This window comes from Girardinichthys multiradiatus, chromosome 5 (genome assembly GCF_021462225.1).
Source record: "Girardinichthys multiradiatus isolate DD_20200921_A chromosome 5, DD_fGirMul_XY1, whole genome shotgun sequence".
NCBI classification, from domain to species: domain Eukaryota; kingdom Metazoa; phylum Chordata; class Actinopteri; order Cyprinodontiformes; family Goodeidae; genus Girardinichthys; species Girardinichthys multiradiatus.
The window spans coordinates 5,785,424-5,809,875 of record NC_061798.1 but is presented as its reverse complement, the minus strand read 5'-3'; the positions used below and the strand labels follow the sequence as shown (position 1 = coordinate 5,809,875).

The 24,452-nt window shown below is 41.0% G+C and overlaps 1 protein-coding gene across 1 annotated transcript in view; it reads right to left on the bottom strand.

Annotated features, from left to right (window-relative positions):
• Window positions 1-8,369, bottom strand: part of akt3b (v-akt murine thymoma viral oncogene homolog 3b) — a 52,121-nt gene extending 43,752 nt beyond the window's left edge. The window contains exon 1 of the mRNA XM_047364357.1: window positions 6,509-8,369. The gene's annotated coding sequence lies outside the window, so the exon portion shown is untranslated. The remainder of the gene's footprint in view (window positions 1-6,508) is intronic.
• Window positions 8,370-24,452: the final 16,083 nt, after the last annotated feature.

Sequence of the window (24,452 nt, the reverse complement as noted above, 5' to 3'; positions counted from 1 at the left end):
TCCTCATTGTTCTTCCATCTGCTACCAAAATTGTAATATATTAAATTATCACTATAAAAATATACACTGCTCAAAAACAAATAAAGGGAACACATGCACATTTATGGCCTGCTGGAGGTCATTTTGCAGGGCTCTGGCAGTGCTCCTCCTGTTCCTCCTTGCACAAAGGTAGAGGTAGCGGTCCTGCTGCTGGGTGGTTGCCCTCCTACGGCCTCCTCCACGTCTCCTGGTGTACTGGCCTGTCTCCTGGTAGCTCCTCCAGGCTCTGGACACTACGCTGACAGACACAGCAAACCTTCTTGCCACAGCTCACATTGATGTGCCATCCTGGATGAGCTGCACTACCTGAGCCACTTGTGTGGGTTGTAGAGTCCGTCTCATGCTACCATGAGCGTGAAACCACCACCAACATTCAAAAGTGACCAAAACATCAGCCAGAAAGCATCGATACTGAGAAGTGGTCTGTGGTCCCCACCTGCAGAACCACTCCTTTATTGAGTGTGTCTTGCTAATCACCAAAGATTTCCCCTGTTGTCTAATCCATTTACACAACATGTGAAATTGATTGTCAATCAGTGTTGCTTCCTAAGTGGACAGTTTGATTTCACAGAAGTTTGATTTACTTGGAGTTATATTGTGTTGTTTAAGTGTTCCTTTTATTTTTCAGAGCAGTGTAGTATCTAATTAGACAGGTTAGGGTTAGTGTCCTTTACAATGGCAAGAGTTAATTCCCCTCTCTGTGTGGCCCACCCTTTAAAATGAAGACTAGTTTTGCTTAAAGAGACTAAAATTTTAAACATTTAACAGCGTTAAAGCATGTCACCATTTAGGCAAACATTATGACCACCAACAAACAAATTGAATAACACTGATTATCTTCATATTGGTACCTGTTAGACGGGGGTATATTAGACAGCAAGTGGAAATTTTGTCTTCAAAAGTTAATGTGTTAGAGTAGAAAAGTGTAAGGATTTGAACACGTTTAACAAGGGCCAAATTGTGATGGCTAAACAACAGGGTCAGAGCATCTCCAAAACTATAGCTCAGCAGGGTCTAAGGCTGATTAATGCTCATGGGGAGCAAAGTCCTGCCCATGCAGTCTGATGTCAGAATACACAGTGCATTACTGTTGTTACCTATGGGGCTGCAATACCGCCCACCTGACCCCTGTGCATTACCAACAATGGTCACATTAGGATCAGAACTGGACCACAGAGCAAGGAGGAATGTGGCCTGGTCTGATGAGTTATATCTCTTTTACATCACATTGAATGACTGGTGCAATTGCATAACTCACTAGGTGAACACATGGGGTGCGCCATGAGAAGGCATGGTTTATTTTCCTGAAGCAGACAGATGTCATGTTGCTTTGAGCTTGTTAAAAAAGTGTGGCAATCTACAGAATGGTAGAAAGTTAGTCAGACATACTTTAGAGACAGGTTAGAGACAGACAGGGTTTAGCTCAAACTGAAAATGTTTATATCTGTAGATGTCAGCACTTTCACAGCAGTGTCTTACTAACAACGCCTTGGTTGAGGCTGCTGGGTGTATCAATGCACCTCATCCGTTCCACCTACTCCATCCAATCAGAGTTCGCCAGGAATAGCGTAAACTTTTAAATTTGGTTGAGGCTGTCGATTTGTGCAATGGCACTACAGATGGTAAATTCTTGTACTGTTCTTGGTCTGTAGTCATTTGCATGTTATCCTGGCGGATTCATGATTGCAGCTGCTCAGGCACATTGATACAGCTTTGACCAAAGTAACTTATTTTTCCCCTATCAACACCTTTAGACAGCGATACCAGACCTTCTAAGGTAATTAAAAACTCATCTCTAGGTTTTCAGTAATGCTAGGCTTGCCTTTCGTTTCCTACAGACGGCACATATTCCTAGACTGCAACCTTTAGTTTGCGGGGTTGTATTTGGAGCCACAAGCAGTCTACCCAAACACCTTCACTTTGAATGAGATGAGAGCAGAGGGGACTGAAACAAATGTGCATTTAGAAAGAACAGAACGCATTATCAGCAACGTCTACTTAATTCATTGACTAAAGCCAACAATAGGCTTCAGAAGATGACAGTTGCCTGTACCCAGCAAAAAATTGCAATAGTTAACTTAAGTGTTGGGCAAGGCACCAGATCAAAGCCTTTTCAAACTATTGGTATCGGAATCTGTGACAAACCTTAGTTCAAAACCTGCTGGTGTACTCTAGAGCTGCAAAATATATCCTATCACAATCGCAATCGCAATATTACAATTGCAAAGGACTGCTTGGGTGCAATATTTCATAGTATTTATGTTTATGTTTCAAGTGTCATGATACCATGCAGCCTACTTGTACCAGACATCATTTTGGCTGCCGCACCTCCAGTGAGCCATGCAACTGCTTTTTTGCACAAATAGGTTTTAACAAACCTAGACACGGTTCGTCTACCTGTATTTTAAGCCTTGCAACCTACAATTGCGTTCACAGTAAAAGAGAGATTGTAGTGGCCCAGTCTTTGTTATGTGACCTGATCTGGATAATGTATTCTGGCAAATCCTTGTGTTGGGCAGATAGCAGTGCAGAAAGCAGTTGAAATACTACTTTGAACATTTTACAATATAATTATCAAAGTGCCTAGTTGGTAAAGCAGGAAAACGTTTTCTGTAAGTTTTGTTGGCACACGATAAACAGAAATTGCACTGAATTATGTTTAGAACTAAATCGTCAAAAGTCATATCAAAACATGACTCTTTGACAATTTGTTTAACATGATAACATTAGCCTAGCACTCTAGCTAAATGTTCCACATTTAGAAAAAAAACCTTTCAGCAGGAGCAAGACGTGAGTTTAAGATTGTAGCTCAATTCACAGATATCTTTAGAGACAAAAGATAAAGCTACATCTGTTTCAGTATAACTGTTGTAAGAACATGATAGGAGCTTTCTTAACAGTTAACCTGTTAACTGTTACCAGAACAGTATATTAAGGCTGCACCGACACCTATGCATCCATATTCATAGATTCCTAGATTTTTAGCTCAACTGAGCCTCCTCAGCACCAGTAATTCACAGTTTTATACACTGAGAAGAGAAGAAGAACAAAGGAGCCACGTAGAAAAAATAAAGTGATTTTGAACCATTAACGCAGTTTTTGTGGTTCCTGATATGATTTCTCCGCATGGTAAAAAAACAACAAGCATTGTGCCATGTTTCTTCTGCTCTTTCATGATTTGACCTGTTGCTTTGTTTACCAGCTGTATGTTTGTGTCCACCTATTGAACAAGAGTGTAATTGTCAATTTCAGTGCACACAGCGTGGCAGAAATAAATTCTGGACAGAACACTTCGGGTATGTCTTTACCGACTTTGAACATCTAAAGACTTTTTTGCCCATTTTTCTTTGCGGACTTGCCACAAATTCTCAATTGTTTTTAGGTCTGGCCTTTGAGCCATTCAAACATAAATATGCTTCGTTCTCAACTATTATATTGTAGCTCCTGCTGTATATTTAGGGTCAATGTCCAACTAAAACTAAACCTCAGTCTTAAGTCTTTCGCAGCCTTTAAAAGGTGTTCTTCTTTGATTGCCCTGTATTTAGCCCTACCCTGTCCTTGCTGAAGAATGCCATCCATATAGCAGGACCTCCACCATATTTTAGCTTGAGGGTGATCTGTTCAGGGTAGGGTGGACAAAATACTACAATTTCAAACTCAATACCTATACTAAGAGAAATACACAATACCATTTTCAATAACACAGCAATATCTTTTTGAAGGCACAGGGTTCATTGTAGTTAAGAAAAAAATATAGAAATAACAATGTGACAGTATTTGAACTTCCTTTATTAGGGCGAAACAATTCAGCCCTCATTTAGAAAATAAATATCTAATTTAACAGTACCACTTCCCTATTTGGCAAAACAGTAGACAAGATAATACTTAGTATAAATGTTAATATCCTTTATGGACCTTTGATTGCTTTATTTTATTATAATGGCCACTGTGGGCTTCCATTCGCCTGTCGAATTGATGCTCATACAAATAAATGTTACTGCTGAGGCACAAATAAAGAATTATTCAAATTACTTTTGTATGTAAAGCAATATATTTAGTAAATAATAGACAGCAAGAATAAAAAGGCCTTTAAACGTGTCATCTTTTTTCAACATTTTAATACACTTCTTTAATTTTGTGTGTTCGAACATTTTACATAGGTTGTATTCTTTTCATTTATTTCCTTCGTACTCTTTTCTGTGTTCTTGTCAACTAGATGTGTGCCATGTTCCGTTTTGTTGTTCTTAATTAAGTTTGAAAAAAAAAAAAAAAAGAGCGGAGCGTGGTGCAGAACTTCACACCTGGGTAGCACACCTCGACAGGGGTGCTCAAACTGACAGGACATCATGATGTGTGTGCACAGTCTGTGTCTGTGAAGCTAAAGAGATTAGCATATGGTTTTTTTTTAGAGTTTAAAACTTTCAGCAGCAGCTCAGGAAGAGAAGGAGCGAAGTGTCTCTGAGCTGCTGCCGGAAGAAGTTTGACAATTTGGGCAAATAAGAATGGATCAGTTTATATCGATTTTGATGCAAATGAGTGTCTTTGAATAATTAGGTTTTTTTTATATCGATTATATCGATAATTTGACAATCATACTTCAGAACTGAACATATCAATTTAGTTTTATCTGACCAGAGCACTTTATTCCACAATAGCCTTCTTACCTCTTTCTTCCATAAAGGCCAAATTAGTGGCGTAAACGACTGCAGGCCTTTAAAGAACAGCTGGATTATACAGAAATTAACCACTTAAGTGGACTCTACTTGCTAGTTAGGCCACTTTGGAAGGCAGGCTTATTTTATTTAAGGTGAACAGGGTGACTAAGTCTAAAACATCGCCATACTTTCCAGATTTGTAAAAATCTTTGAAACCATGAATCCTGTTCCTTTGGCTTTACAGATGTGTGTTGCTATCTGATAGCCAAGCACATAAAATCCAAATAAAAGGCTTTGAAGTTTGTGGTTGTAATGTGACAAAATGTGACAAAGGTCAAGGAGTATATATAAATACTTTTGCAACAAGCTGTAGTTGTAACCTGGCCTTTTCTATTTCTGCCTGTTTTGACAGTGCGGTGACAAAAAATGCATTTCGAAATGCCCAATATGGAGAAGCATATGAAGCCACAACATTCATATAGTAAATTAACTCAAAAGACAACATTCAAATGAATTGTTATGTTCCTTTAGCATTTCTTATTAGAGCCATTTGCATCTAAAATTCTACATAACTCAAGTCCCTTAAAAATGTATTTTCCTCTTCTTTTTTACAAATGTTTTCAAGTATGCCAGTCATGCAGCACAAATCGCAGCAGCCTATATTTACTTATGGACCACAACTGGATGTCTTCAAGGACTTTAAAAGAAATATGCCTAGAAAACTTTCCGTGTTGTGACATCAATCTTTGATGCACATTTTTTAGATATTCAACTTGAAGGTGCTGTGATAAAACACTGGCCACGCTCATTCACTGCAGAGCCTCAACACATGCATCAATAGGAAGAACCAGGGCTGGGGGAAAAACGTGAACCCCCTCACCCCCCAATGACAACAAAAACAATGGCTGACAGACAGGAAAAGCACTTGTGTCTTTCTGGAGGCTCTTCAGAGCCCCGGCGGGCTGGGGCTCTGAAGAGCCACAAGCAACCCATGCGTCCCTGGTTCAATGTCCACGACTGGTTCCTGCTCCTCACACAAATAATAAAACAACAGCTTTTGTTTCAAGGGCGTGTGGTGTCATTATCTGTTACATAACAACATCCGCTCTGCGCGCTCCTTTATATTTTCATGGGCCAGACGAGAATAAAGATGTGACGGTGGTTCTCACTGCGAGCTGACTGTTGTGGCGGTAAAATCGGTGGTGAAAAACCAGCTACGAGACCCTGGTGTGAACCAGGACGACCTGTGATGGCTCGGATGGAGGATGCAGACTAGCCAGGGATGCTAGTTAGGGGGTACAGGGGCTAATGTTAGCCGGTTAGCTGAGTGCCAGGCTAGCTAAGCAAACTGGCTAATGTCAGTCTAAAGCAGACGGATGATCCGTTTGGATCCTGGGGTTTTTCCATCACTGTGACTAAATAACGTTGTTGGGATTATTTACTGATTCAGTAGGAAGACGAGACATAGTGTTTTTGAGGGTGGGATGAGGATGTGGAAGCTGGGGGTATCGTTCATCATGGAGATGGGCCGAGCCCAGACAAACGGCTACGCTAAGCATTCTTCCTTCCTGCAACAGCATCCCGGCGAGGCATCCTTTCCAGACTGGCGGATGACGAAGCCGAAGCAGGGGTCCGTGAGCCGCAGCTAGCTAGCATGATAACCCCTGCTCCTTCCCGACAAACTCCGCAGCTCGAACCCAAAAAACGACGACCCTAGCTCCCGCCTCCTCCCTTTCAGCTGCTCCTCTTTTTCCAACAAATATTTCCCGACTAAATCCCAAACCTGTAACATTAAACCCGTTTAATTATTTCACCTGTTAGTTAAAGACTGATAGGGATGCCCACTCCTCCTCCTCCTCTTTCCCTCCTCTATGGTTACTGGAGCATCCAACGGAGTAACGTCCCTTCAGGAGGAAAGTGATGGAGCCATAGCCACCGGTGTTGTGCTGAAGAGAAGGCGTCTTGGGCCAACGACTGACAGAACCTCTCGGCTCCTGCTCCCTCCGTGGCTCCGCCAGGAAACCTCGCTCCTCGGCTCCGAATCGGCACGTCAGCCAGATTCGACTGGGAGGACTCCCGCTGCTTTCAAGTGCTGCCGGAAATTTTAATTTCACACAACCGGTGACCCAAGCCGCTCCAGAGAACTAAATTAGATTGAATCCAATTATCCCTTGGTTTAAATTTAAAATGTAAAGGGAAGGGCTCATAATGGTCGGAACAGTTGCTTGATATTCAGAAGCAACTGCATGTGTCACTCGCCTTTAAGGCACTATTTCGCCAGTTTTATTTTACTTGACGCGATAGACCAACAGATAGCAGTGAGATATTAGTGAAAAGTAAGGAGTACATGGTTATTTTCACAAATTAAAAACATAAAAACAAACTGTGGCCTCTTCGCTATGATACCGTAAAATAAAATCCAGTGCCACCACTTGCCCTCAAAAGTCACATAATTAGTAAGCAAAATCTATCTGTAGGTATTTCAATTTCAGTATAAATCCAGCTGTTCTTTGAAGGTCAGAGAACATTAGTGAAGACCAAAGAACACAGCAGTAAGATCATGGAAAGACTTGTGGAGACATTTAAAGTGAAGTCAAGTTTTAAAACAATATCCCAAGCTTTGAACACATCATAGAAAATTGTCCAACAATCCATCACCCTGAAACAGAAAGAGTATAGCACAAAGACATAGCCATCAACCTAAACTAACAGGCTGGTCAAGTACAGTGTCTAAATGTGCAAAGCTGGTAGAGACATACCCCTGAAAGATATGCAACTGTAGGCTGAAAAAGGTTGTTCTACAAAGTATTGACCCAAAGGGAAAGAAAACATATGTATGCCACACTTTTCATATTTTACTTAAAATATATTTGAAAACTAAGTATCTTCCAACTTTACAGTCATTCACAGGCTTGATCTATCACAAAATGTCCTAATAGAAGTTGTGGTGGCAATGCAACATATTTGAGATATGAATGTGTTTGCAAGGCACTGTAAATCTTTTGCTTAAGATAATAAAACTAGATTTTTCTCATTTTAGTGTCAACAGTTATGCATTTAGGCCTACTGTTTGTGTCATAGAAAGCAGCAAATATTTAAAGTACAATTATAAAACTACAATGTTGCCAAAATTCCATATTTTCTCAGAATTTTGTTTGGAGTGACCTACTTCGTATCATCAGAGGCAAATTATTTGGAAATAATTAAATGCCAAAAGCATTATTGTGACAAACAGATGCATTAAAGCTGAAGACCAGGCAGTGTATCACACCACTCCAGTTGTTCTGTCAGGAAACATTTTCAAAATTCTACAGCTAGGCAATGAGTGGCTTCTGATCGAACACATTTGACAGCATGAATTTGTATGCACCACAAAGCTGAACACACATTAAAACACAAGAAGACCTGATTAAACGTTAACATCTTTCTATTTATCAAAGCACTGAGTCATATTTAATAAATTAATATATGCATTCCAATGAGGATCATTTGTAAGGTTAAAAGTTCCTTATGAAAATAACAACCTTTAAGCAGGTAGTAAACATATTTTTCAGGAAGCCCACATTTGTGTATTAAAAAAATATATTTTTATTGGTATGATGTAATATGATCTTTAATGTCATATTTTCATTAGCTACAAGTGGAAAATAGTCATAATTAACAGAAATAAAGGCTTGAAAACATCAGTCTCTGTGTAATTAATTGTGCTTCACTTAGTGAATGTTTTGAAATAAACATCTCAATATTGTCATTTATTGAGTATGGCTGTTGTTAATACTGTTTGCAGTATTTCGTTATTTACTGCGTTGCAGCGTTTCTTTTTATTATTTTGGTCTGCAAAAAAGATTCTTGGTGTTTCGTTATTTGTTAAATGAGGAGGGTTGGAAGCTTTTTGAGCGTTCTGTAAAAAACTTTGCATCACTTTGAGAAAACCTCCCACCACATCTGAATGGATCCCAACGTTCATAACACTGTATATAATTTTACAGAGAACACATGAAGGCACCATCTGTCTCCTCATGGCATCTAGGGCTTTTGTTGGTCCCCAGCTTTTGTTATCTTTCCCTCTCTCTGTCTCCCTGCTGGTTTTTGTTTTAGCCAGTTCTGTTTACTGTCTCTGCCTTCTTCAAATTTTTTTGTTGCACTTATCTGCTGATGTCTGTTTGGCTAATGAACAGAAGGCACTTTGAACCCCCTAGCTTAAAATAACTGACAAAATGGATATCAACCCCCCCCCCCCCCCCCCCCCCAAACAACCCACCCAATGACCCCCACCTTCCTCCTTTCCTCCCCAGCCTCCCTTATGAATGGGTGTTTTTGTTTGAGGATCCCTATCCCAGTCTGGCTGTGGGAGTGATGGTGCTGCTGTTTTGCATTAATCATATACAGTCTGTGAAATAACAATTCAGGCTCAGGTCTGCTATGAAATGAGACAATGTGAGGAAACTTCCTGAGAAGTGTACTTTACATCCATCCAATAAAGCAATAATTTAGTGGACAGTCCATGTTTGATGATTAAATATACATTGACATTGCCACCAAGCTGCCCAGGGACACCAACAATGGCCTATTGACCAATCACGCTATGGTCTCTCCTCCTTTTGGTGAGATTAAACCAGGCTTCATCCATTCATGGGGTCTTTCTATTGCACCCAGTTGAAAGACTCTCTGTAGAAATATACATAGTTTGTAAGTAATACGGAAAAAGTGATTAAGGCCATTACAGTGAATCACTACTTACAGTAATCGACATTGAATGTGGCTGGATATATACCATCCTGTATGTACTGGAATCTTTGCTCTTCGAATCTCTGAGCTGCAATCAAAGGGCACTTTATACAGCTGTTTTATGCGCAGTCTGTTGCACTTGAGGACATGATCAACAGTAGAGAGGCTGACACTGTTGATACCCACAAAATGGACATGCTCCTCAATGATCTTCTGCTGAATTTCATACAATTTAATAGTGTTGAACCATATGGACAATTATGGGCCTCTTGGTGTGGGTAGAAGATACCTGTCCTCCCACGCCAACGTGGCAGTCTTTCGATTCCACAAAAAGAGAACATACAGTTACAAAAATATAAATGGAATACTATCCCTACAAACAGTTAGACTAACCCTCTATTACAATACTACAGTACAGTGCCTTGCGCAAGTACTCGGCCCCCTTGAACTGGTCAACCTCTTGCCACATTTCAGGCTTCAAACATAAAGATTTAAAATTCAAATTTTTTGTGAAGAATCAACAAGAAGTGGGACACAATCGTGAAGTGGAATGAAATTTATTGGATGTGTCAAACTTTTTTAACAAATAAAAAACTGAAAAGTGGGGCGTGCAATATTATTTGGCCCCTTTACTTTCAGTGCAGCAAACTCACTCCAGAAGTTCAGTGAGGATCTCTGAATGATCTAATGTTGTCCCAAATGACTGATGATGATAAATAGAATCCACCTGTGTGTAATCAAGTCTCTGTATAAATGCACCTGCTCTGTGATAGTCTCAGGGTTCTGTTCAAAGCGCAGAGACCATCATGAAGACCAAGGAACACACCAGGCAGGTCTGAGATACTGTTGTGGAGAAGTTTAAAGCCGGTGTTGGTTTGCGACGAAACAAATCAGACAGAATCCAGGAATTGTAGAGCTCTGACTTTTTTTTATGCCGTTCTTCAAAACATTTCATTCCAGTTCACAGCATCACATACATTCCAACCACAGGAGGGAGAGCTTCTCCCTGATCTAACACACCTGGTGTTTAAAGCATTGGCTCCTACGTGGACTAATTAAGGGGTGGAGTCAACCTTTACATTTCCAGATAGAAAAACATTTGTACTAAACTATATTCCTAGAAAAATATTTACATAATTACAAATAACTTCAAAACTAAAACAAAAACAATCTGGGCCCAATCAAAATCCAGAAAACATCTCCCCTCTCTCTCAAACAATGGATTTTCCCATTGAGGCTGATTGAAAACACCAGGTCCTTGTCAGCACTGCTCATGGGCGCGCTTCCATGGCAACACAAGACCAGGTGACCTCAAAGAGAAGAGAGAATGATTAAAACAAAATATTAAATAAAGCAAATAACTTCCTCCCAACAAAGCAATACATTTACCAACTAAATAAGAATATTGGAAGTACAAAAAACAGCACCTGTTAGGGAGGGGGTAAATCCCTCACACTTCCCTCCCCTTCAGGAGACTCGCTGCGGTTCACAGCGAGACAAAAAGTCTGCGACTCTGTTCTCTTTTCCTTGAATGCAGCCCATCTTAAACCGATAAGGTTGAAGAGACAGAAACCATTGTGTTATGCGACTGTTTGTGTCTTTCATGGCTTCCAACCATTTCAGTGCCCGATGGTCAGTCTCCAGAGTGAACTCTCGCCCCAAAAGATAATATCTAAGAGAGTCAATCGTCCATTTGATAGCCAGACACTCCAGTTCCACCACCGAATATCTGGTCTCTCGCGGAAACAACTTCCTACTAATGTAGGCGACTGGTTTCTTCTCTGCTTTTCCCTGCAAAAGAACCCCACCAATTCCCCTGGCAGATGCATCAGTCTGAACGATGAAGGGTAAAGTGAAGTTTGGGCTCTGCAGTACAGGTTCTTGACACAGTGCCTGCTTCAAATCCTGGAAGGCCCTCTCCTGTGCTTCTCCCCACACAATTTTTGTTTTTGATATTCCAGTGAGGTCAGAAAGTGGAGCGGCTCTAGCAGAAAAGTTCCTGATAAATCGACAATACCAACCTACCAGACCCAAAAAGGACCTGACTTGCCTCCTGGTTGTTGGTCTTTCTGCTGCCTTGATTGCCTCCACCTTGTCTTTCACTGGCTTTATGACTCCTCCACCCAGGATATGGCCTAAATATTGCAGCTCCTTCTTTGCCAATTAACATTTCTTGGGATGAATTGTCAGGCCAGCTTGCTTGATGGTCTGCAGCACCCGTCTCAGATGAATTAAATGTCCCTGCCATGAGTTGCTGTAAATGACAATATCGTCAAGGTAAGCTGCAGTAAATGACTCCATACCCGACAGTACCTTATTCATCTGTCTTTGAAATGTGGCGGGTGCGCTATGAAGTCCAAAAGGCATCTTCGTAAACTGCCATAATCCCTGCGGGGTCCTGAAGGCAGTGACAGGCTTAGCAGCATCTGTTAGAGGAACCTGCCAATATCCCTTGCAAAGATCTAAGGTACTTATATATTTAGCCTGCCCAACACATTCAATGAGATCGTCCAACCTTGGCAATGGGTAGGTATCAAAATCTGATTGAGCATTTACCTTTCTAAAGTCAATACAAAAACGGATGCTCCCATCCTTCTTGATTACCAAAACCACCGGGTTGCTCCATTCACTGGTGGATGGTTCAATCACGCCAAGCTTCAACATGACCTCAATTTCCTCCTTCAACACAGGATACATCCTCTCTGGAATACGATACATTCGTTGCCGAATGGGGACACTGGTCTTCAGACGAATATCGTGTTCCACCAAGACTGTTGAACCTGGTTGTTCTTTGAAGAGATCTGAAGGAATAATGTCCTCCAACTCCTGTTGCTGGGTGAGGGTGAGATGAGAGAGGTCAAGTGAAATAACAGTCTTTTACAGATGGCATCTCAACCTCATCATCATCATCTTCTTCTTCCACAGCATGCACAAAGCACTGATGACTAAGGGGCGGAGCCTGGGATTTCCACACCTTAAGCAGATTGATATGAAAGGTTTGCTTTGGGTTCCTTCGCTCAGGCATCTCAATCTCATAGGTGGTTGCACTTAACTTCTTTACAACAGTGTATGGCCCCTGCCATTTTGCTAAAAGTTTATTGTCAGATGTTGGAAGTAATAAAAGAACCTTCTGACCTAGTTTGAAGGATCTGCACCTGGCCGTTTTATCATACCAGGTCTGTTGCTGCTGTTGAACCTTCTCCAGGTGCCTTCTTACGAGGTTAGTTGTCTCCTCCATCTTCTGTCTCATATTTAAAATGTAGCTGATGACATTGGTTGACTGATCCCTCATGCCAACCCAGGACTCTTGAAGAACATCCAGAGGACCCCTCAGCTGCCTGCCATACAGAAGTTCAAATGGAGAAAAGCCAGTGGACGCCTGCGGAACTTCACGATAAGCAAACAGAAGGTAGGGTAACCACTTATCCCAGTCTTTGCTATTGACAGAAATAAACTTCTTCAACATACTCTTTAATGTCCTGTTGTACCTCTCCACCAGCCCATCAGTCTGTGGATGGTAGGGGGTGGTCCGAATACCCTTTATGCCCAACAATCTTTAGACCTGCTTAAGATTGTTTGACAAAAAGTTAGTACCTTGGTCAGTAAGTACTTCTGATGGAATCCCCACCCTAGAGAACAACTGGAGTAAAGCATAAGCTATTTGTTTAGCTGTTATATCTCTAAGGGGAAAAGCCTCTGGATAGCGCGTGCTATAGTCGCATACCACCAGGATAAACCGATTTCCTGCCTGGGTCCGTTCAAGTGGTCCCACAATGTCCATACCTATTCTGCTGAAAGGAACATCAATAATAGGTAAGGACTGCAGTGGATATTTTGGGACATTTTTTCCTCCTGACAACTGACACACTGAACATGAATTGCAATACTCTTATTTGATTATAAAGACCTGGCCAATAAAACCTGGCATAAATCCTATCATAGGTCTTTTTAAAACCCAAATCCCCTGCCCATGGAGCCCCATGACATAAATTTAGCACTTTATCCCTTAGACTTTGTGGAACCACCAGTTTTTCTGAACCTGGTTTCCCCCCATGAAGATAAAGCAACCCATCCCTAAGGATATAATCACCCCCATCAGGCTGTTTACCCACTTCTCCATCAATGATAGAAATTGCTTGATCAAAAAGACCCTTCAGTGATTCATCAGACTGTTGTAATCTCTGGAAGTCAACTTGTGAACCCACAATGTCCCCCTCAAGATCCGGCAATCCCAATGATGTTTGCCTAACTGTGCCTGCCATTTTCTGAAGCCTTCTTTGTTTACTTTTCCTCACTTTAACCACACTCTCAAAAGGAAGATTAACATTAAAGGGCAGTTCTTGCAGAAGATTTAGTTCATCAGTAGTCTCAAAGTTTATTTGCTGGCCTTCCTCCACAGCCTCAGGTGCAGGTTCAGAATCCTCCTCCCTAGCTAATTGTTTAGCTTGTGTTTGTGATCTGGTTACAACATACACTGACTTACAAGCCTGGATCAGTTCTGGTAAGACTGGAATATCCTGACCCAAAATAACTTTATATGCAAGACCTTCTACCACACCAACACTTAAAAGATAAGTTTGGTTTGCCACCTCTAGATACACTGCAGCAGTGGGGTATGTTTTGTGATCACCATGCACACAGAAAATATCAAGGCCTGGGCCCCCTAAGTAGCATTCCTTTCTCAAAATAGAAGGATGGACTAAGGTCTGTACACTTCCTGCATCCAAAAGAGCAATGGATGGCTTTCCATTTCCTCTAACCTCCATGACTTGTTTCTTACCTTCAAATTTGTTTTCGGCAAACCCTAGCCTTGGTACAGTGCAAAAATATGCTGATTTAGCTTTTCTCAATGGGAAGTCTGGTTTTATATGCCCCTCTTGACCACAGAAATAGCAGACAATCGGTTTTGCTTCCGACTTAGGCTTATATGAGAATGTTTTCCCCCTTTGCTTCTCTACACCTGTCATCTGACCTGGACCACCACCCAAACCAAATCCCACAGACTTACCCTGCATTAAGCTGGCCTTCTGTTGAAGGCTGTATCGGAAGGTTTTTGGTCCCCGTCTGGCAGCCAAGAAGTTTTCAACAAGTTCTGCTGCTTCTTGTGCCGATGCTGGGTTCCTCTCTTTGACCCATATTCTCAGCTCTGGTGACAAAGAACTGTAGAACCGTTCCAAGATGAGAATCTCCCCAATGTCATCCTTTCTTTTTCCCTGAGGTTGCATCTATTTCAGGTAAAGGTCTTTCAGACGGTTATAGAACTCTCGGGGGGTTTCATTCACACGGACCTCCGGCTCTCTAAATCGTTGTCGGTACATTTCTTCATTAATCTCATACTTTGTTAAGATGGCTGCCTTTACTTCAGCATAATCACAGGAATCCTCTGCGGCCATGGCCACATATGCTGCTCGGGCCCTACCGGTGAGATGAGGTACCAACCTTACTGCCCAGTCCCTCTCGGGCCACCGGTATGCTGTTGCTAACCTTTCAAAGGTTGTCAGGTATTGTTCAATGTCATCTCCCTCCTCAAACTTTGGAATATCCGATTGAGTCCATGCTCTTTGTACTGGCTCACCTTTAAATTGATGCCGAGAAGCTGGCTCTACATCTGCTTCTGAAGAGGGGCCGGCTTGAGCTTCATCTTCAGTCTTCTGCTGCTTCCCCAGATCATCTCTCAGATTGCCAAATTCAACTTGTATCTGGTGCCATCTCCTTTCTTGCTTACTCTTTTCTTTGTCCCATATTTTAACAAAGTCACTCTGGAACTGAAGACATCTTTCCAGCATGCCAGCAATGTTGCTCATGTCCACATATGCTGTTTCATCACTGGACTGACTTGTAGCTCCTTCCTGCTCTGGCTCCCCCACTGGCGCTGCTTCTGCCACTTTGAGGCTTTTCGTCTGCTGCTTTGGACCCATAATTAGCGCTTATCTGGACATCGGCGTCGCATCCCTCTCCTGACACCAAGTGTTGGTTTGCGACGAAACAAATCAGACAGAATCCAGGAATTGTAGAGCTCTGACTTTGTTTTATGCCGTTCTTCAAAACATTTCATTCCAGTTCACAGCATCACATACATTCCAACCACAGGAGGAAGAGCTTCTCCCTGATCTAACACACCTGGTGTTTAAAGCATTGGCTCCTACCTGGACTAATTAAGGGGTGGAGTCAACCTTTACATTTCCAGATAGAAAAACATTTGTACTAAACTATATTCCTAGAAAAATATTTACATAATTACAAATAACAACTTCAAAACTAAAACAAAAACAATCTGGGCCCAATCAAAATCCAGAAAACATCTCCCCTCTCTCTCAAACAATGGATTTTCCCATTGAGGCTGATTAAAAACACCAGGTCCTTGTCAGCACTGCTCATGGGCGCGCTTCCATGGCAACACAAGACCAGGTGACCTCAAAGAGAAGAGAGAATGATTAAAACAAAATATTAAATAAAGCAAATAACTTTCTCCCAACAAAGCAATACATTTACCAACTAAATAAGAATATTGGAAGTACAAAAAACAGCACCTGTTAGGGAGGGGGTAAATCCCTCACTGCCGGATTTGGATACAAAAAGATTTCCCAAGCTTTAAACATCCCAAGGAGCACTGTGCAAGCAATCATGTTGAAATGGAAGGAGTATCAGACCACTGCACACACATAAAGGACACCCTTCAATCAAACGAGGTGTGAAAATTTTGACAGGTGGGCGGGACTTCCGGTGACTGGGACATCCTAGGGCGGGACTTCCGGTGGCTGGGGCTTCCTGTGACGTAACCGGATATCATCATTAATCGGATGTTGTCATTAGCCGGATATCACCATTAATCGGATGTTGTCATTAGCCGGATATCATCATTAATCGGATGTTGTCATTAACCGGAAGTTGTCATTACAAGGAAGCGAATCTTTCTAATTGTATGTTTTTTAGATGTTTTTTTTTTACATCTAAAAACAAAACATGTAGTTTCTCCACTTTAAAAGGTCACTCAATTTAATGCAGGCACATCACACGAAATTCTGATAAGAAGAGAGAACCTGACAGATTGTAAATTCATTTTGTTTTAACACAGGGGGTTATTTAGATGCTATTTAGAAAAGAAGGATGAATTGGCTTCTGTTGTAGAGATGATCTAAAACGGAGAAACCAATGAACTGAAAAAAAAAAAATGTTATGAGTGCTCAGCATCCTGTTTCCAAATTAGAAATGGATTCTACAGCTAAAAGACTTTGTTTGGAATCATGAGAGACTCCATTTGGTAAAATGGATGATAATTTTACTTACCTTAAGCTTTTCTTTTTTTCATCTTAGAGATCTTGATGATTTAGAGAAAACAGTTTTCTCCTCATTCCACGTGGGAGCCAGAGGTTGTAACCAGTATGTCTATGTAAAACGTAACAAGAAACTGAAAAAATAAAAAATAAAGGTTATAAAATCCTCAGACATGTCACTGTTTATTGAATTAAAGCAGACAACTTGTCTCAGACAGTCTTCACACCAACTGTAGTCAAAAGTAATCAAGAGGAAAATGGCATTTTCCTGGCTATAAGTCTGGAGCATTGTCTGACAATACACATCCACAAGTTTAGGGGGTTTAGAAAGGTTGAGGAGGGTTATACAAGATGAAACGGAGAAGAAGGTAGCGGTTGAAAAAGTTAAAGATTTTTTATCGGGAGAAGATACCTATACTCTACATAAACCTGCAAGAATAAAGTTCCCGAGAAACAGAGTTTTTGTCACCAGACCATTGAGACAGTTCCATGCCGATCTCTGTGACATGCAAGCTCTGGCCAAGGAAAATGACGGTTACAATTATTTATTAACAGTCATTGACATCTTTTCAAAGAGGGCGTATGTACGTGTTTTGAAGAGGAAAACTGCTGCAGAGGTGCTAAAGGCTTTTGAATCAGTTTTTAAAGAAAGTCAGGTCCCAAAAAAACTTCAGACTGATGCAGGGAAATAATTTTTTAACAAGAAATTTAAGCTTCTAATGGAGAAGCACGGTATTGAACATTTTGCCACAGCAAGTGAAGTAAAAGCCTCTGTGGTTGAGAGGTTTAACCGTACGTTAAAAACAAGGATGTGGAGATATTTTACTGCTAACAACACCCGGCGGTACATTGACGTCCTGCAAAATTTAACTAGAAGCTTCAACCACAGCTACCACACCAGCATTAAGATGAGCCCAATGGAAGTGACCTCAGAAAATGCCTTTCAAGTGTTTCAGAATCTGTACGATGTTACCTCCAACAGATATTGCAGGGACTCAGTGACAATGTTTAAACAGGGGGATCTTGTCAGAATATCCAAGGTACGTGGAGTGTTTGACAAAAAATACAAACAGAGTTTTACGGATGAAGTGTTTACAGTGTATGAGCGGATACCCCAATCTCCTCCTGTATACAAACTCAAAGATTTGGATGGAGAACCTATCGAGGGTTCCTTTTACGCTGAGGAACTTCAAAAAGTAAAAATATTTAAGGACAAGATGTATCAAGTGGAGAAAATATTAAATCAACGCACCGTCAAGGGTGTCAAACAGGTTTTTGTACGCTGGAAAAATTGGCCTGAGAAATTCAACAGTTGGATCAAGTTTGATGAACTACGAAACGTATAAAATAGGTGTGTACTAAAACCTAATGATTCATACAGCATCATGGAACGCAAGGCAGAGGATGACGGTTTTTACATTACCCTTCCCTCTAATGCTAGCATGGAAGTGTTTAAAAATAATACCAGTTCGAGTTTCCGTGTAAATTTAGCTCAACATATTGATTTAGAAGGCCAATGGATGGTTGCATTAGTAGAGATTTCATACCCTCATACATGGCATAATTTACCAGATTATGATGCCTACTTTGAATGGAGGAAGGTTGGCGATGTGGAGATCAATACGCAAAGGATCAGAAGTGGCTACTATAACAGCGCTATTCAACTCGAGACAGGGATGGAACTGTTCTTCAAAAAAATGAACTCGGGTATCCGCATTAAATTCAGCAAAGTTCAAAAGAGATTTGCATTTCAAACAAGCGGTCCGTATGAAATACGCTTCTTCAACACTCTGGCTTATATGATGGGCGTGAAACCAGGGGAATGGATTTATGTATCTGAACCAAAACTGGCTCCTTTTCCGGCAGATATAAAGGCTGGTTTCTATCACCTATACTGTTACAGCGACGTGGTCAGCCCGCAAATAGTAGGCGACACTTTTGCGCCTTTACTGCGGACCGTCAAAGTACAAGGCGACTTCAGTGATATGGTTACTCTGACGTTTAACCCTGCCCACTACCTTCCAGTTTCCAGAAGACATATTGAAAATATCCATATAGAAATTAAATCGGACCAAAATGTTCCTGTAAATTTCGTCTATGGTAAGACCATCGTAAGACTACACTTCAAACCGGTGATATCACAACGTAGCCTGAGATAAATTTTATTTGTATAAACAGAGATATATATAACCTCTAAGACTGATTGATTATCATTCATATTACCCTGGTCCTTCAACACTGCATCAAGCAGGCAAGAGAGAACATGGCACATCTAAGTCTGAGACGTGATCCAAATCGCTTTGTAAATTACTATGTAAGTCAATCAGGCGGTAATCTGCCAGGGTTTTATGGGGCCCCGGTCATGTATGGACGCGGAATCGGATCATTATTTTCAAAATTATTCCGCTTCGTATCCCCTCTGGTTAAAAAAGGATTTGCTATTGCAAAACCCCATCTTAAAACGGCTGCATCAAATATCGCTTCGGATGTCATCGGTAGAGCCGTGAGTAAAATGAGTGGTTCTACACACACCGAAGGTCAAGAAGGTTCAGGAATTATGGTTTTATCCAAAAGACCCAGAACAAGACCCCCTGGTGATCGTTTAAGGACAGTTAAAAAACAACGACAAACGCGAAAAAGGAGATCAGTTGGAGCTGACAAACGAAGAGGAAGGAAGTCATCCGCATGTTTTGATATATTTAAATAATGGCTCTTTTACACAACAAATCATCAGAGTGCACGCTGGCAGAGTTGGACTTATTTTCTGCCCCGATGACGCAGCTATCGATTGAAGATAAAATTTACACCGAGATCCAGCCTTTATCAGCAATCACCGATGGAGGCCCGATCGAGTTTTTCATTCCGGGAGATGGAGAAAAGTATCTAGATCTCAACGATACACTGTTGCATCTCAGAGTGACGTCACACTGACTGAAGATGGTGTTTAACGGGTAGTTGATGAGCCCTACAGGTGCATCATCCGGCAGGTTTGTTCCATCCTCGTTAGTAATTTTCACTCAGCAAAAGAGAGGTTCTCTCGCAGCTATTTCAACATCGGAAGGACACATTCTCATCCTTTTTGCTGGTCGAGGGGAGCTTTCATCTTCATCCTCCCTTTCGTACACTGAGACTGATTCAAGGTTATCATTAAGGTGTGGGATTGCCAGCCGTAACACAGCCCAGTCGTTGTGGGTGAGAGTACACAGAGCCAATGATCCATTAAATACCTCGTCTTGATCCAATTGATACAGGCAGAGCTCTCCTATTTCGTACATGAAAATATACCCCCAGCTACCGCTCAGTCCATATGGTTCCAAAGACCACTCTTCCTGCAGAGTGTCGAACGGAGGCCTTTGTACCTTGCATAGGTAATATGTTGATTTCTTCGGGGCATCCATTTCACGGCGCGTATGCCTGTAGACGGTTACTGGGGTTTCACACAGAAGAGATGTACGTCTTAGCTGACCTGAGGCCTGTTTTTCATCCATTGTTGTTGGTGAAGTTGAATCATCATCTGCAGAGTATGTTACGATAGGAATTCCGATAGGTATCTCAGACGAGGAAATAGATGATGTAGATGGTTGTTCATCATCTTGGCACATCTTGCTTTTCTCCCCGGTTTGATGAAAAACTCTCTTAACTCTAACCATTGTTCAACAAGCGTTCTTTTCCAGCGAATGCTGCAGGTAAATTGTTGCGTTTTCCGCTAGTATTTAAAACAAACAATGAAGAACGCCCCTCTGTTTTTTAATTTGTTGATTCTAGATTAGCCCCCTAATGACGAAATCCTATTAGCGCGCTTAGTTACGCCCCTTGGCCATACCCCCCCCCCCCCATTAAACAGTGGATGTGTATTGTCAGACAATGCTCCAGACTTATAGCCAGGACAGTGCCATTTTCCTCTTAATTACTTTTTGAGTACAGTTGGTGTGAAGACTGTCTGAGACAATGCACACCTGTGGATGTGTATTGTCAGACAATGCTCCAGACTTATAGCCAGGAAAATGCCATTTTCCTCTTGATTACTTTTGACTACAGTTGGTGTGAAGACTGTCTGAGACAAGTTGTCTGCTTTAATTCAATAAACAGTGACATGTCTGAGGATTTTATAACCTTTATTTTTTATTTTTTCAGTTTCTTGTTACGTTTTACATAGACATACTGGTTACAACCTCTGGCTCCCACGTGGAATGAGGAGAAAACTGTTTTCTCTAAATCATCAAGATCTCTAAGATGAAAAAAAGAAAAGCTTAAGGTAAGTAAAATTGTCATCCATTTTACCAAATGGAGTCTCTCATGATTCCAAACAAAGTCTTTTAGCTGTAGAATCCATTTCTAATTTGGAAACAGGATGCTGAGCACTCATAACAATTTTTTTTTTCAGTTCATTGGTTTCTCCGTTTTAGATCATCTCTACAACAGAAGCCAATTCATCCTTCTTTTCTAAATAGCATCTAAATAACCCCCTGTGTTAAAACAAAATGAATTTACAATCTGTCAGGTTCTCTCTTTTTATCAGAATTTCGTGTGATGTGCCTGCATTAAATTGAGTGACCTTTTAAAGTGGAGAAACTACATGTTTTGTTTTTAGATGTAAAAAAAAACATCTAAAAAACATACAATTAGAAAGATTCGCTTCCTTGTAATGACAACTTCCGGTTAATGACAACATCCGATTAATGATGATATCCGGCTAATGACAACATCCGATTAATGATGATATCCGGCTAATGACAACATCCGATTAATGATGATATCCGGTTACGTCACAGGAAGCCCCAGCCACCGGAAGTCCCGCCCTAGGATGTCCCAGCCACCGGAAGTCCCGCCCACCTGTCAAAATTTTCACACCTCGTTTGATTGAAGGGTGTCCTTTATGTGTGTGTCACTGCAAATCTACCAAGACCCTCCGTCCCTCTAAACTTTCATCTCGAACAAGGAGAAGACTGATCAGAGATGCAGCCAAGAGGCCCATGATCACTCTGGATGAACTGCAGAGATCTACAGCTGAGGTGGGAGAGTCTGTCCATAGGACAACAATCAGTCGTACACTGCACAAATCTGGCCATTATGGAAGAGTGGCAAGAAGAAAGCCATTTCTCAAAGATATCCATAAAAAGTCTCGTTTAAGGTTTGCCACAAGCCACCTGGGAGACACACCAAACATGTGGAAGAAGGTGCTCTGGTCAGATGAAACCAAAATCAAACAGTTTGGCCACAATGTAAAATGATATGTTTGGCGTAAAAGCAACACAGCTCATCACCCTGAACACACCATCCCCACTGTCAAACATGGTGGTGGCAGCATCATGGTTTGGGCCTGCTTTTCGTCAGCAGGGACAGGGAAGATGGTCAAAATTGATGGGAAGATGGATGGGGCCAAATACAGGACCATTCTGGAAGAAAACCTGTTGGAGTCTGCAAGAGACCTGAGACTGGGACGGAGATTTATCTTCCAACAAGACAATGATCCAAAACATAAAGCCAAATCTACAATGGAATGGTTCACAAATAAACGTATCCAGGTGTTGGAATGGCCAAGTCAAAGTCCAGACCTGAATCCAATCGAGAATCTGTGGAAAGAGCGGAAGACTGCTGTTCACGAACGCTCTCCATCCAACCTCACTGAGTTCCAGCTGTTTTGCAAGGAAGAATGGGGAAGAATTTCAGTCTCTTGATGTGAAAACTGATAGAGACATACCCCAAGCTACTTGCAGCTGTAATTGCAGCAAAGGGTGGCGCTACAAAGTATTAACTTAAGGGGGCCGAATAATATTGCATGCCCTACTTTTTAGTTTTTTATTTGTTAAAAACGTTTGACACATCCAATAAATTTTATTCCACTTCACAATTCTGTCCCACTTGTTGTTGATTCTTCACAAAAAATTAGAATTTTATATCTTTACGTTTGAGCCTGAAATGTGGCAAGAGGTTGACCAGTTCAAGGGGGCCGAGTACTTTCGCAAGACACTGTACAGCGGCACAGTGATGTACTCAAACATATTTACTTAAAGTACGCTGTGGTACAGTATGTAGTATAGTCATACAGTAATTGTTTTCAACAATTACATACTATAATATCAAAGAACCTAATTTCCTGTTCTCAAAATCTTCAGATTGCGGTGGACATAGTGTAGCTACTGATGCTTGGTTGTACCTTGCCTCATGCTCATAACATGGACAAGACCATGGATACATCACAGTAGCTCTGATTTAATCAGATAGTACTGTTCTTTGTCTTCACTCACTTTGACCATCTCTCAGATTTCTATCTATATTGTAGTGCCTCACAAACCATATGTTCCCTCACATCACTGGCAACAAGTGTGATCAATTTTGAGTTGTTGTGTTTTAACTGTCTTTGACTGTGTTTGACTTTTGCCACCTGTGCTCACATTTATGCAACACAGGTGCATCATAATGAAAATGTGTTGGCAAGTTTTAAACAGGTGAAAAGTGCCTATGATTTTGCCAAAAACAGTGACTGATTCAATCAGTGGGTTCAGGCACCTAAACATTTAGTTCAGACAATAGGGTTTAGTGTTTTGGCAATTGAGAAAAACTGTTATAGGAAAAACAACCAGGCAACTGTGGATTCAGTGAATCACATTATAACTTTGTTATCTGCTTGCAAGGGAGAGGGAGCTGTTACCGGTGTCAGCTTGCTCGGCTGAGTGTAGGGTTTCTTCAACAGAGAAGAGAAGGGAAGAGAAGAGAAGAGAAGACTTTCATGTTTGCAGGTATTTACTTAAATTTGTTTTTGTGGAAAAAGTGACATCATCTCCATGTAGAGAGTGGTTTTCAAGTGATAGACACAACTAACATGCTGATTAGAACCTCTTATGAACCTCTGACTTCTAGCGCAGAGCAAAAGGTCCTAGAACTTTAGACTTGCACTTTATTAAGAATGAGCCAATTGTTAAAATTTCTCTGAAGATTTCTAAATATCAAATCTAAAATACAATGAAGTTCTATTTAAATGTAAGCTCAAGCGGTTAGACTTCCTCTTCTCGATTCTGCTTAGTCTGTATTGAAAACCTGTACATGACAGCTGGCATGACTGCCAGAATTAAGGCACATTTCAAGACCCAAAATGTTTTTCAAAGGAATTGCTCAGCAGATAGGAGAGGGAGAGAGGCTTCCAGAAAAGCTGGGATTTTCAGCAATTTTATTGTAACCGATGATTCTATTGTAACCACAATGCATTGTAACTTACAGTGGTGGTTCTTGCACCAGTTCCTTCTTTGTCCCACACAAAATAAAACAAGCAAAGACCATTACAGATGCCAAAAAGCATTGAATTGGCATTTTAATTTCAGTGTAGAAATATTAAGCTCAGGTCTGACCGGTCTAAAGATATTGAACTTAAGACAATCAGATACATTTAGGACTTCTTAGGAAAACATCAAAATAGCCGTTTAATTAATCTCGAATCTTAAGCTGCCAATCAAATTGACTAGACATGTACAAAAGCAGAAGAAAATCATTTGAGAACACAATTGACTATTGTTGTTGCTTCCCTCAGCCATGGTATATAGCCCATACCAAAACCCATGAATGGCGTATTAGGAGACATTTTAGCAGACACAACCATCAGTTAAACATTAACTTAATTGAGTTTTCATATATAGTTGAAAAAATGTTTGGCACATTTGAAATCTGAATATCTCGAACTTGTACTCATTGTCTTTCGCTTATCCGGGACCGGGTCTTGATAGGCAGCGGTATCAGCAGAGACGCCCAGACTCCAGCTCCT